The sequence below is a fragment of the Paroedura picta genome, chromosome 5 (assembly GCF_049243985.1).
Source record: "Paroedura picta isolate Pp20150507F chromosome 5, Ppicta_v3.0, whole genome shotgun sequence".
NCBI lineage: Eukaryota > Metazoa > Chordata > Lepidosauria > Squamata > Gekkonidae > Paroedura > Paroedura picta.
The window spans coordinates 129,933,528-129,947,593 of record NC_135373.1 but is presented as its reverse complement, the minus strand read 5'-3'; the positions used below and the strand labels follow the sequence as shown (position 1 = coordinate 129,947,593).

General features: G+C 47.3%; 1 long non-coding RNA gene across 1 annotated transcript; it reads left to right on the top strand.

The window, feature by feature from the left end:
- Positions 1 to 13,080: 13,080 nt before the first annotated feature.
- Positions 13,081 to 13,870, top strand: LOC143838798 (uncharacterized). The gene is made up of 3 exons (XR_013231461.1): positions 13,081 to 13,374; positions 13,494 to 13,613; positions 13,745 to 13,870. It is a non-coding gene; the product is annotated as an uncharacterized LOC143838798 (long non-coding RNA).
- The last annotated feature ends 196 nt before the right edge of the window (positions 13,871 to 14,066 follow it).

Here is a 14,066-nt window from a genome sequence, read left to right as displayed (position 1 = left end):
CCTGCCCCAAACCCCAGCCATTCTTGGCTCTACATCTAGTCTCTAGTATTTCCCAACGCAGAGCTGGCAAGCCTGATAAGAATGCCTTCTGCTCAAATTTGATACACCTAAAAAAACCCCATCCAATTCTATTTCTTTCTGCTTATAGGACCAGGTCTGCCACGAACTCAGTCTGCATCAAACCATCTTCTAAATACTCAAAAAACCTGTCCTTCATACAGCCCATTATGATGGCAATACCCTACACCTCTCAGTTCTAACTACAACTGTGCCATCTGGCACAAGCAGACCAGCAGGAATTTGGTCAGGGCCAGGACTGTGTTTGGGCCTCCCCTGGCGATCACATGTGCCTCCCACACAGAGGACGGTGGCCTTCAATCCCGGTTCCCCGCCTCCCGAATCCTTTCCCCAGCGAGCCCGTCAGCTTCCCAGAGTTCCAATTCCTTCCACGAAGCTCTTGCTCTGACATCTGCCCAGTCAAAGTGCTTCAGTGGCCCTCCAAAGTCTCTGAAGTGCTAACAACATCTTGATGTCGTTACGGGTAACCAACGAGAGCGTCCCATCAGATACCGACTGGCGGCCATTCGGTTTCAGTCGAGTTTTCTTGTCGGCTTGATTGAAAGTAGATGAACGGATGTTGTCACCAAACCTCCTTTTGAAGAGGGACATACGCCCGGGAGGTTTTTAAGTAGTATTTTATAACCTTGATTTAATGCTTGGTTCCGCAACATTGTTCCGTTCCCAGGCTCTGCAAGGGAGAAGCCGTTGATTAACGCTGCATTGCCTAGCAGATTAAAGTGGTGGAGACGGAGGGTACATCTGCACAGCAGCTTGGGTGGGTGATGCATCCAATGCAGGCTTTCTCAGTTGGTGTTTCATGATACCCTGGGGTTTCTTGATGCCCCTGGAAGGATTGCCCTAATGGGTGGGAGTTAATTAATTAATTAAGTAATTAATTATATTTGTGTGTGTGTGTGTGTATAATGATATATATATAATGATATATATATATCATTAAACATTTATATATATATCATTAAACATTTATCAGACCTCGACAATTACGTATAGGATGCCTCAGATATAAAGATCTGCTAGCCACTGCAGGAAAATTTAAGAATCTTTGGGTCCCGCCTGGAGAATTGGGAACCATCCAGTATGCCTTGTTTTCCTCCCCTGGGCTTTCCCAGTGTGCTGGCACTACCTGAGCAGGGGACACTAAATGGTCCAGAGCACCAGACCCTTTTTAATACCAAAAACTCAAGTTTATTTACCTGTTAACACCTTAAGAGTTGTAAATTAACATTCCCACCAGCACAGGACCACATGAGATCAAGTAACAGGACTTTTTCACACACAGGACATGAAATAAAAGGGTGAAGTAATGCTCTTATTGAAGAGGGGGAGAGGTTCAGCTTTGCCACCGACACCCCAGTCTCACAATCTGCCTCCTGCACTTCAGGAGGTGAGGCTTCTTACTGGCTGCTCTTCCAGCCTCCCACAATTCCACTTGTGGCCAGGCCAGGCCCTGCCCCTCTGCTTAGGACAACCAGGGCCTTCTCTGGGGAAGGGATTTTGCAACCTTCCCCCTTGGAGTTTCCAGGAGATACTCCCTTTCCAGCTGCTCCTCTGGCTTCCCATGCTCCCTCCCCAAAATCCACCTCCCTAGGCATCCAGCCTCAGATCTCCGAGAATTTCCAAACTCAAGAGTTGGCAACCTTATTCTCTTCCCAAGCCTAGATTTTTTGGCAGGGATATTTTTTTCCCCTGTTGCTGGTGAGAAGATTATATCTTAGGTTGCAACCCAAGCATGATTTTCTCCAAATTTGAACATCTTTATATTCAAGTAGACTCAGAGCTATCCCAAAGTCATTGTTTCTCATTCAGTCCGAACACAATCTAGTCCGAAAAAAACAAGCTGCTCTTTGGTGCCTGGCGCCAAATCTTTGTTATGAAAATACAGAGTGGAGCTTTTAGAGCAATTCAATTTCCTATTCAACAGATATCTCAGAACTGATCGTTTTAATTAACTTCAGTCTTTTTCATCCAGTTCACTGAAGGTCATAGGAAGAAGCTAACAAATTGCTAAGCAAGGCAATTGGAAGTCCAACCCTGATAAATCACATGTCCTCGCAAAGTTTTATTCGAATGCAGATTGTCTCCAGCCTGCTATCGAAATTCTAGGGTTCTGTACTACACATTAAGAACTTTCTGTGATAAAAAAACCCACAAATTTTGCCCTTGGAATAAAACTAAGAACACAGTTGCGTGTATACATTGTCCATCCAAATATCTTCCCAAGTCAGGAAGACCAACTTTTATATGGATTTACTTTTTTGAGGCCATACAGTTCTAGACAACCACTAAATTATTTATTTACTTACTTCAACGCTGATCCTGTGTTGAGCAGGGGGTTGGACTAGATGGCCTGTATGGCCCCTTCCAACTCTATGATTCTATGGCCTGTATGGCCCCTTCCAACTCTATGATTCTATGATTCATTTATATCCTGGTAATTTTGCTGAACCCACCGCCACCTCCACATCATGACAGTAACTATTGCTTCCCCTACTTCTTCAAAACTATTCCCATTCAGCCCTGCTTGTCCTTAGTTGATTTCTTTTGTGTATATTTCAATAACTGTACTATATGTTTGCAATTTGCCCTTAAATTCTTTTTAATAAAGCAATTTCCCAGTTTACTCTATCCAGGTTTATTTAAGAATTTCTCAAGGGAATGACCTGGTACACATAGGTGGAGATCCCATAGTTACTTGCCTCTTGCCAAGTCTCCAATTAATTCACTAACTTTGCCATCGGGAGACCTCTGATTGTTGTAACATAGTCACCCTGGACTCCCTAGGTTGCCTCTCATCCAAGTACCAACCAGGGCCAATCATGTTTAGCTCCATGAGATCTCACCAGATTGGGCTAATCTGGCCTATCTAGGACAGAGTGAAGGTGGATTACAGAAATATAAAGAACCAGGCAATCAGGCAGCATAAGATGTCCAGTGAACAATGCAACAGGTCTATGGTTACAGAATTAGAAAACAGTGCAAACAAAAAATAACTGTCTAAAGCAGGGGTAGACAGCCTGTGGTCCTCCAGATGTTCATGGACTGCAATTCCCATAAGCCCCTGCCAGCGTTTGCTGGTAGGGGCTCATGGGAATTGTAGTCCATGAACATCTGGAGGACCACAGCTTGACTACTCCTGGTCAAAAGCACAACCCTGGGCTGAGCTTGTTTGCTCTGCAGATGATATGACTGTGGGCATGGCCAGAGGCAAATGTCCTTTAGTGCAGGGGTAATCAACCTATGGTCCTCCAGATGTTCATGGACTACAATTCCCATGAGCCCCTGCCAGCATTTGCTGGCAGGGGCTCATGGGAATTGCAGCCCATGAACATCTGGAGGGCCACAGGTTGACTACCCCTGCTTTAGTGCAACCTGAAAGTCAAGAAGCAAAGAATTAATTGTTGCCCTTGGCTGTTAGCCCATGGCTCATAGCCGTGGCCACGAACAAGCCAGCCCTAGTCCAAGATCAGTCCAGGATGTTGTCATCTGTATTATCGTTTTTGTACTATTAATTTCAGTTTACTGTACTTCTTTCCTGCTTCGATTGTACCTCTTCGTAAGCCACCCGGGGTCCCCATACAAGTGGGGTTAAGAAGGGCCAAATCAATACAGAACCAATCAATATTGCCAAAACACGGAAGAACAATACTCACTGGCTCATGCCATATGGAAGACATTGGAAAAGGTCACATCTTCAGAAGATAATTTCCAGATAAGGCCTGCTTTGGGATAGAAGTTGTGAGCTGTGAATTTCCTGCATTCTGCAGGGAGTTGGACTAGACCAGTGGTTCTCAACCTTCCTAATGCCGCAACCCTTTAATACAGTTCCTCTTGTTGTGGTGACCCCCAACCATAAAATTATGCAAGTGTTCTTTCACAGGAATTAAGCTGAAACTGAGCAATGGCATGAAGATCCATTGTTCATGATAGCATATCAATTGTTTTTTTCCCCGGGGTTTCTCAGTTCAGTTCTGCCTCTTGCCCCACCATAGCAATCTTGCTCTTTTCTGCTGCTCCAGACAAATGAACGTTGTATCTTGATCTTCCCCGCAAAGCTGTTGTGTAGATGGTGCCCCCCGCCAAGCTATTTGCCCTGCTGCGACCCCTGTGAAAGGGTCGTTTGACCCCCAAAAGGGTCCCAAACCCCAGGTTGAGTCCCGGTGGACTAGATGATCCTGGAGGTCCCTTCCAACTCTATCCTTCTATGATTCTAAGAGTGCTGTGGCACCAGGAAGCTTATCTTCATAACAAGCCAACTTGAGCCCCACCACCACCAGCACCACCCCCTTTTGAACGGCTTTTATTCTAAGACAAAAGAAAAAAAACACCCAATTTTTTATCGAGTTCCAGATTCATCTGGCAAATCCAAACACACTGCCCCAAAACAACCACAAAACAGAACTCTGTTGCTATTTCTGACCATGACGAATGTTCTATTTTCTTAGCAGGCGGGTTGGCAAAGGTCACCACGAGGTAGCCAGACATTGTTCCCTCTCAACACCCCTTGCCCTTTACGGGGAGTTAAATGTTCTCGCGCTAATATCAAATTGTCCCGGCTGGTCAGGAAATGGGATGCTGTCCCGTATTGTCTCCCTGGTTATTATTACGGATTCCCCCACCCTACACAGAAGGGCATGGTTATTCGGGGGGGGGGGCTCTCTGCTTTTAAAGCATACACCTCCCCCAACAGCTGCAGCTGTGTCTATTCCTATCAAGGTCATCCCCCTCCCAGTGCAACTGTCCTGAACCGAAGGCATCTCTTTCCTGTCTCTCCACCCAAGCTATGCACGTGCCACCATGGATGGGCACTGCATTTCCTCAGGATGACCATCCCACCTGGATCAACTTTTCAGCTTCTCTCTTCCTCCCAGCCCACTCAGATTTCCTGGATGGAAGATTCCATTTTTTGCCTCCATTTGAAATATGTCCCCCTTTACAAGAGATGAGCAGAGATAAGTGTCACCGAGCCTCATCTAAAAACACTTCCCTAGAATCGTAGAATAACAGAGTTGGAAGGGACCTCCTGGGTCATCTAGTCCAACCCCCTGCACTATACAGGACACTCCCAACTCTATCGTTCATCCACTGTAACCTGCCACCCCCTGGAACCTTCACAGAATCAGCCTCTCCATCAGATGGCTATCCGGCCTCTGTTTCAAAATCTCCAAAGATGGAGAACCCACCACCTCCCAAGGAAGCCTGTTCCACTGAGAAACCACTCTCACTGTCAGGAACTTCTTCCGGATGTTTAGACGGAATTTCTTTTCCATTAATTTCATCCCACTGATTCTCGTCCATCCCTCCAGGGCAAGAGAGAACAACTCTGCTCCATCCTCTACATGGCACCCCTTTAAATACTTGAAGAGGGTTATCAGATTCCCTCCCTGTTTAGTGGATTATCACAGTTAATAAAGCAATAATTTCCGAGGGGGTGAGTGCCATAAACAAATTGCTCCAGGATCAAGAGAAACACATTGAAGAAATGAAAGCCCTAGGGTTGCCTGTACAGCATTGGGAAAGACCTGGGCCCATTCTGCACACATAGGATAATGCACTTTCAATGTGCTTTGGCAGCTGGATTTTCCTATGCAGAACAGGAAAATCGACTTCTAAAGTGCATTGAAAGTGCATTATCTATTGTGTGCAGACTAGGCCCTGGAGATTTTGGGAATGAAGCTTGAGGAGGGCAGGGTTTGGGGAAGGGAGTTAGATTGCCAGGTACCCCTGGCCAAAGGTAAGCGATGGGGGGCGGGCAGGGTTGCCAGATCCAGGTTGGGAAAGCACTAGAGGTCAGCGGAGGAAAGGAACCTCCATGGGCTTTCCAAAGTAATATGCCTTTCTCAGAACCGGCAGTAAAAATGCTCTTTGAAACTCTTGTGTCCGCGGGTCACTCAGCTGGCATAATGAGATTTCTTAGCGTTCATTTCAAAAACCCCAAAACCTGATTATTGTTAGAGGACCCAATCTGTTCCATCAAACTAATCAATTGTGGAGCAGCGCTGGAAAAGCCTTTAATCAATTATCAGTCCTGAAAGATAGACTCAACAAAGCACAGTCAAACAAACATATATTTTTTAAAACTCTGTAGTCAATTAAATGAATTATCTCGCAGGCTGGGAAGTTAGAAGGATGGATTATAAACATTTCTGATCCTGAGATAAGCTTGGTTAGGCTATGAAGGCCTCGTGGGTGTGCCCACACACAAACACACCCGCATATTCTGTCAATTAACAAGGGAGCAATTGCCAGATGTCTCCCAAGGATAGCAGAAAGAAATCCTAAACGTAACAGTGCTAGCACCTTTCACGCACACAGGAGAGCTCACACCTAGGTGTAAACTGCACGGAGCTTTTATTCCACTCCCAGGGCGATTCAGTCCCTCCCGTCTACACTGAAATCGATTTCCAGTTTGATTTCCATCGATGGAAATTTTCCATCTGCAACCGTCATGCCTTGACCCGCATTCACCGTACCTTTCCCTCGGAATATCAGGGAGCGCTTATTTTCCGGAATATCTCCCAATTCACGCCGGATGCACCAAAGGATCCACGTGTAGATGTCCTCGGCACTTGGATTAACTGGCATTCCTCCCCCCGCTCCTCCCCAATGGTGACGTTACGGAACTGTCTTTTGCTGATTGGTCAACCAACCCCCGCGTTTCCAATGCTGACACTGCGTGGTTCTCTCTTGCTAATTGGTCGACTCACGGAGTCGAAAGAAAGGGGGAATAATTGTTTCACGGGTAAATACGCTGTTCAGCTCTGTTTTGAGAGCTTAGATTGTTTGAGACAGCAGAGAAATGGAAAAGTGTACAAATACGGTAATAAAAAAAACATATCCAGGCGCACTCTGGTGGGAAGTACGTCAGAATGTCAGGAATTGATTTAAACTAACGTGCTGCAGATGACGCAAGTATGTTAAAGCTGTTTCGTTTCGGAAATAATGTTTGTTGCAGATCACTCATAATGCCCGAGCCCGAATCGGGCGGAGATCGGCAAGAATAAAAGCGGGAAAATCAAGAGATGCAGAATAGGCCCTAGAATAAAACTTGGTTGGTCTTAAAGATGCCGTTGGACTCAGCTTGTGTTCTGCCTTTTCCTCCTGCCAAGAGTGAACTGGTCATTTAACTTATATGGACATTTCCTGGGGAGCCAAGTCCTGGCAACTCTGCCTAGGGCTGCCATCCCTAACTTAGAAAATGCCTGGAGCTATGGGGGGGCAGTATTTGGGGAGGGCAGAGTTTAGGGACAGGAAAGAACTCGGCACTGATGGGTTGTCACTCTAGGACTTTGTTTCTCCTAGACTCTATGGTACACCGTAACAGTCTGCTCTTCCAAGCTGTCATTTCCTCCATGGAAGCAACTTGCACCAAACACCCGGACTGATAACTAGTTCTAAGTAACTTGTAAGCTACCCTGACCTGGATGGCCCAGGCTAGCCAGATCTGGGCCGATCTTGACTACTAAGCAGGGTCATTCCTGGTTGGTACCTGTGTGGGAGACCATCAAGGAAGACCAAGATGAGTATCCAGAGGCAAGCAATGGCGAACCACCTCTGAATGACTCTTGCTTCGAAAATCCAACACTGGGTCACCGGAAGCAGGCTACGACTTGGAAATCCTCTCCACCAACTTGAAAGCTCACGCCAAGCTATTTTGTGATATTTTGATCTGTCCCAATAAAGGAGGAGGAGGAGCTGCCCCACTGAACAGGCCTCAAACGTCTGGGAATTTCCAAACAAGCAGCTGGCAACCCAATGCCACGTTGTGAGAATCTTTCTGGGGCTGAATGAGGCTGTTGGGTGGTAGGTCACAAGGGACCTACTGTTAGCATCTTTGGCTTATAGGTAGCTGGATCCAAACAAAAAGTTCCAGAATAAGATCTGGAATGAAAGCAGAATTATTTGAACAAGGAAGGAAGGAAGGAAGGAAGGAAGGAAGGAAGGAAGGAAGGAAGGAAGGAAGGAAGGAAGGAAGGAAGGAAGGAAGGAAGGAAGGAAGGAAGGAAGGAAGGAAGGAAGGAAGACATATGTTGGTATGGGATATAAATTCCAAAAGGAAGGAAGGAAGGAAGGAAGGAAGGAAGGAAGGAAGGAAGGAAGGAAGGAAGGAAGGAAGGAAGGAAGGAAGGAAGGAAGACATATGTTGGTATGGGATATAAATTCCAAAAGGAAGGAAGGAAGGAAGGAAGGAAGGAAGGAAGGAAGGAAGGAAGGAAGGAAGGAAGGAAGGAAGATATATGTTGGTATGGGATATAAATTCCAAAAGGAAGGAAGGAAGGAAGGAAGGAAGGAAGGAAGGAAGGAAGGAAGGAAGGAAGGAAGGAAGGAAGGAAGGAAGGAAGGAAGGAAGGAAGGAAGGAAGGAAGGAAGGAAGGAAGACATATGTTGGTATGGGATATAAATTCCAAAAGGAAGGAAGGATGGAAGGAAGGAAGGAAGGAAGGAAGGAAGGAAGGAAGGAAGGAAGGAAGGAAGGAAGGAAGGAAGGAAGGAAGGAAGGAAGGAAGGAAGGAAGGAAGGAAGGAGACATTCTATCCATTTAACAACTTGTCAGATCTGACATTACCTTAGATGGGTCACAAGAAAGACTTGCACACATCCATAACTAGTTGCCCTTTAATGGCTGAATTGTTCATTCCTGGATTTCTCATGATAATTGTTTTTATTAGCCTTCCTAGGAGGGATTGAGTTTAATCCGACGGAAGGGGAGATGCTTTTGAACAGTTTTTGCGCTTTAAACACCTTTATGTCCTAAACGCTCCCATTCCCCCTTCCAAGCTGTATCCCAGCCTTGGAGCTGGTTTTATATATAGACATGCATGTTTTGCTTTTAATCCCCTCCAAAGACGCATTCCACAAATCGCTCGCATCTTTGCCAACCTCTCGGTCTCTCAGCAAGCCTACATACCAGCTTTAAAGTAAGCCTCTCGAAAACCAAAGCTGCAGTCCTGTGGCTCACATTTATATTATTTCCAGATTTGTATAGCTGCAGGCTGCAGCTTAAGAGTTGCAAATGATAAGCTGGTTCTTTGTTGCCAGCGATTTTTTTTTAAATTGTGTGTGATGTTTAAACAACGCGTACTGATGCACTTACTGAAAAACAGACTGCACTAGCTGCTGGGTAACCAAAACATTCTTGCATTTTCGGGGGGATAAGGAAGATATTCTGCAGCAGAGGTAGTCCGGTCCTAAAAAAGCAATATTTTCCGTCATCGGGGAATTCTCGTGCACAGAGTGTGCCGAATTAGAAACTGGATAGGTGGTTCAATGGCCGGTTAAGACGCCAACTATAAACGGAAAGCTTTAAAAATATTAATTGAATGTCGGAGGGAAGAGGAGATAATGGAAAGCTCAAGGGGAACATGATATAACACAAGCTTGGGCATGCACTTTTCCATACAGTCAACGTCTATAACGTGCTTTCTCAACCAGGGTTTCATGAAACTTGGGGGTTTCTTGATGGCCCTGGAAGTGTTTCCCAAATGGGTCGGAGTTAATTATTTTTAATATATTTTTAAAACTTGTTAAACTTTTATATGGTGTTATGACCATATGTTGCCATGTTGACCCTTCCCCCCTTTCCAAAATGGCCAGTGATGGGCCTGGAGGGAGTGGGAAGGGGAGGGGCCTCGTGTGGACATGTACACAACTACCCTTCCCAACCATATTCTGCATGATCACACCACTTCTCAAAGCTTGAAGAATACTTCAGGGGTTTCTCAATGGTGAAGAAGTCGAGAAAGGCTGGTCTAGAAGGAGTCATATTCATAGCAGCCAAAACCCCACATACAAGGGTAGACTCAAATGTATTTGTTTGTTGCCCTCCAAAGTCATAGAATCATAGAGTTGGAGGGGACCTCCTGAGTCATCTAGTCCAACCCTCTGCACCATGCAGGACACTCAACCCTATTGCTCATCCACTGTAACCTGCCACCCCCTTGAACCTTCCCAGAGTCATGACCAACTTATGGGGACTCCATGACGTCTTCAAGGTGAGAGACGTTCAGAGGCAGTTAGCCATTGCCTGCCTCTAGTATTCCTTGGTGGTCTCCCTTCCAAATTCTAACCACGACTGACTCTGCTTAGCTTCCAAATTGTGATGAGATCAGGCTAGCCTGGGCCATCCAGGTCACACCCAAATAGCCAACTAAAAAATAACGACTCCCAGATTATTTTTGTTCTTTCGTTGGTTCCTCACAGATTCTCAGGCCAGACTCTTGAATAGGAACAGCACAGGAGCACATGAAAACAATATGTCACCGAAAAGAACCAACCATCTCGGTTTGTGCAATAAAGTGTAAATAATAAAAGAAGTCTTATTTCCGGTTTAAATCATGGGGCCATTTCGCACAGAGCTCAAAGTTGCTATTTGGTTGCCGTTTGTGAAAGCGCTACTTCAAGTAGCGAAATGTAACTAGCCGTGCCCGTAACGCACAGCTGCGGTTTTTGCGGAATTTGGCACTTTCACTTCTCGCCACTTTCGTAACCCACAGGCTTCCGGTTCTCCGTCTTATCGCTACAAAGGAGGTCCCTTTTTAGCGCTTCTGGCCTCCCGTGCCCGTCAATCAAACTGCAGGCACACCTTTGACCTCGACCCTGAAGCAGAACTTGTCGGGGTTCCCTTTTTTTTAAAAAAACCCAGGAAACCCCGTAGCAACGCGTTATCGTCCAATCATTGGCGCCCTTGGAACGTGTTTTCTATTGTTTTCTAGGAACCAGATGCATTGACATGTTTGATTGGTTAATCCCCGCCCACAGTACACGCCCACAGGTTACCTGCTTATATGCACCTGGGCAGACACGCGGTCGGCCTCACTCTTTTGTTTGCGTAGCCTACTGCCCGCAGCACAGGTCAACGTTGCAATGGAGAGGCTTATTTTTCAATTGCTGGCTTACATGCTCGCGGTGGTCCAGCGCATGAATACCGCCTTGTCGCGTCGGACGTATGCTATCGCGGAGTACCGAGAACGGGTGGCCGGAACGCTGACCAGCAGCAGAAGACGTTCTGTAAGGGTAACCATGGCGGCCAAGAAACGCTGGCAAGCTCTGGCAGAGGTCCGGTTCCCCCCCCGGTTCTGGGTGGACGAACGATCCTCTGACTGGTGGGAGAATTTTGTGTGGACTCGCTGGGATGATGACCACTGGATTGCCAACTTCAGGATGTCGAGGGGGACATTTTTTGAACTCGTGGAGGCTCTACGTGGACGCATGGAGAGGCAAGTCACTGGCATGCGGCGCCCCGTTCCAGTTGAAAAAAGGGTGGCTGCCGCATTGTGGTACTTGGCCACCCCTCAGTACTTCCGGACAGTAGCCCAGCAATTCGGACTCGGAGTCACTACGGTTGGCGATATCCTTAAGGAGTTCTGCCTCGCCATGGAGGCGGAATTGTTCAGCAAAGTCGTGTGCCTCGGAGACCGGCTTGGAGCGGTGAGTGTCATTCTATTCCCTTTTGCCCTTTAAATTTTTTTTCTTGTTTGACAGGTCAGCAACGAAGACGCGATACACCCCACGCTGACATGCAATGGCTTATATTCTTTTCTTTCCCTTATTCCAGAGTATGGACGGGTTTGCCAGGCTTGGATTCCCGCATTGTTTTGCGGCCGTCGATGGAAGCCACATCCCTATCCGTGCCCCCGGGGGAAGCATAAAAGAGTACGGGAACAGGAAGGACTTTTGCTCTGTTCTCCTGCAAGGAACAGTGGACTTCTCCGGCCGGTTTATCGATGCCGAGGTGGGGTGGAGTGGCAGGAGGCATGATGCCCTTGTTTTCAGGGAATCCAACCTCAGGAAAGCCATGGACGAAGGGGTCTTTGTTCCAGGAAACCCCACCGCCACCATTGAGGGCGTGCGTGTGCCGGCGTTGGTCCTCGGGGACGGAGCCTACCCATTACGACGCTGGCTCATGACTCCCTACAAGCGGCCAAGGACGGACGTGCAGAGCCACTACAACCTCAGTCACTCCCGGGCAAGGAATGTAGTGGAGCGTGCCTTTGGACGTTTGAAGTCACGGTTCCGTTGTTTAATGTCACGACTCCATGTACATATTGACAATGTGACTCCGCTGATAATCGCATGTGTGATTTTGCACAACATATGCGAGGACAAGGGACATAACATCCCCTTCCCTGAGGACGAACCTGAACCTGTAGTCCTTCAGGATACACAGGACATCCCTGAAGCAAGGAGAAAAAGGATATATGCTGAGGGGTGCAAGGTTCGGGACGCCATAGCCACCCACATCTACAGAAACAGGAGGCGTGTTTAATTGTTTTTCCTACTCTGTTGTTGAATAAAGTTTTGTGTTCTTTGTTTAACCTTGTCTTGTGCGGTTTGTGTACTTTGCCAGCAAAAAAACGGGGATTCTCTGGTCCAAAAGCACTTTGACAGCCCTAAATGCTAACTCCCCACTGAAATTGACAAACACAATACGGAAGCGCTGAATGGGGAAAGTTCGGGGAGGCGGGTAGCCAGGAAGTATTGGCGACCCCTGTCAAACCGGAGGATCAATCCACTTATGTTCCAAGGAATAATTTTATTGGTGGGCAGCTTTGATACATTTAAAAAACGGGGTGGTCGATCGGAGCAACGCACGTTCGTTCCCTAACCGTCATTCCGAAGATGCCGAAGCCACGGAAGGGCTCCTTCTGGCAGCGCGCCGAGGCTGAGGCACTTCTGGAGCTGGTGCTACAATCAAAAAGTGTTGGCCGCCTAATGGCCAGCACCCACTGCCACACCAAGGGTGCCTACCTGGTGTTGGCTTCAAAGCTGAGGGAGAGGGGCTATGTCCGGACCTGGGAGCAGGTCCGGACAAAATTCAAGCGCCTTAAGCTGGACTTCCTAAACAGTCTGGAACAGTGGGGGGGGATCCCGCAGCCAAGTGGGAGGACGGTCTTCCACGACCAGATGGTGAAAATATGGGAGAAGGCTGGGAAGCCCCCCCTGGACATGAGGAGGCATATGGGTGAGTGCTGCCCTCGTTGTGTTTTGCCCTTAAACATGCATGGAATGACTAGCTGCCTCTTTCCCCTACTGTCCCCAATGAAATTCGAGAAAGTATTTAGATGCTGTCAACCCCCTCAGACTTAGCCAGCCAGTACTGTAGAACCACTTTGGTTATGCGCTTAGACTCTAACTGTGGTGTGTCCACCAGCTGTGTTTCATCTCTGTTTTGTGTGCTTTTAATTATGATTTGTCTTTTTCTTTGCCCAGCCACACAATCACCATCCAAGCTGGCAACAGCACCTGAGCGTGAGGAGGGGGAGGAAGAGGGACCTTCCACCTCGGGACAGGCTGCAGGTGAGAGTTTTATGTCTGTGAGGGAGACCCATGTGTGTGTACCCACACGGAGCCATATGGGAGCCTGATGTGATGCTTCCTTTTGGAGTGTGATCAAATTCTTTGTTTGATTTCTATAGCTGAAACTGTGGAGGCAAGGCTGCGTGCCATGGAGGCCAGAGTTACTTCCCTGGAGGCTCAAGTGGCGGAGCTGAAAGGGGAGATTGAGCAGCACAGGCAACAGAGGGAGGCGGAAGAGCGTAGGTTATGTTCCCCACTGCCCAACTCTTCTCACACTGTGGCTAAGGCCACTTAAAAGTGTATGCATGTAAACTAAAGAAATTTGAAAATATGTGTGGTACTAATGTGTACTTTTTCTCCCTCCCCACAGTTAAGAAGAAGGAGGACGAAGAGCTCTTCCGGCGCAAAGTTAGGGGGACCGTGGGACGGCTGTGCAGGAGAGTTAGGGCGATGGAAGGGGCTGGGGAGGGGAGCGGTGGGACCTGAGTTTTGTTTCCTGTTTGTGTTTTGGGGTAGGGGTTGGGGGGGGGGCTCCAAGTTTCATTCCCCAATGTTTTTCCCCTGTTAAATGTATACTTTTGTTAAAAAAAATTGGTTTTCCAGGGGGGTGGGGGGTGGTGGTGCTGGTGGGGCTCCAAGTTTCATTCCCTAATGTTTTTCCCCTGTTAAAATGTTTTTTAAAATAAAATGTT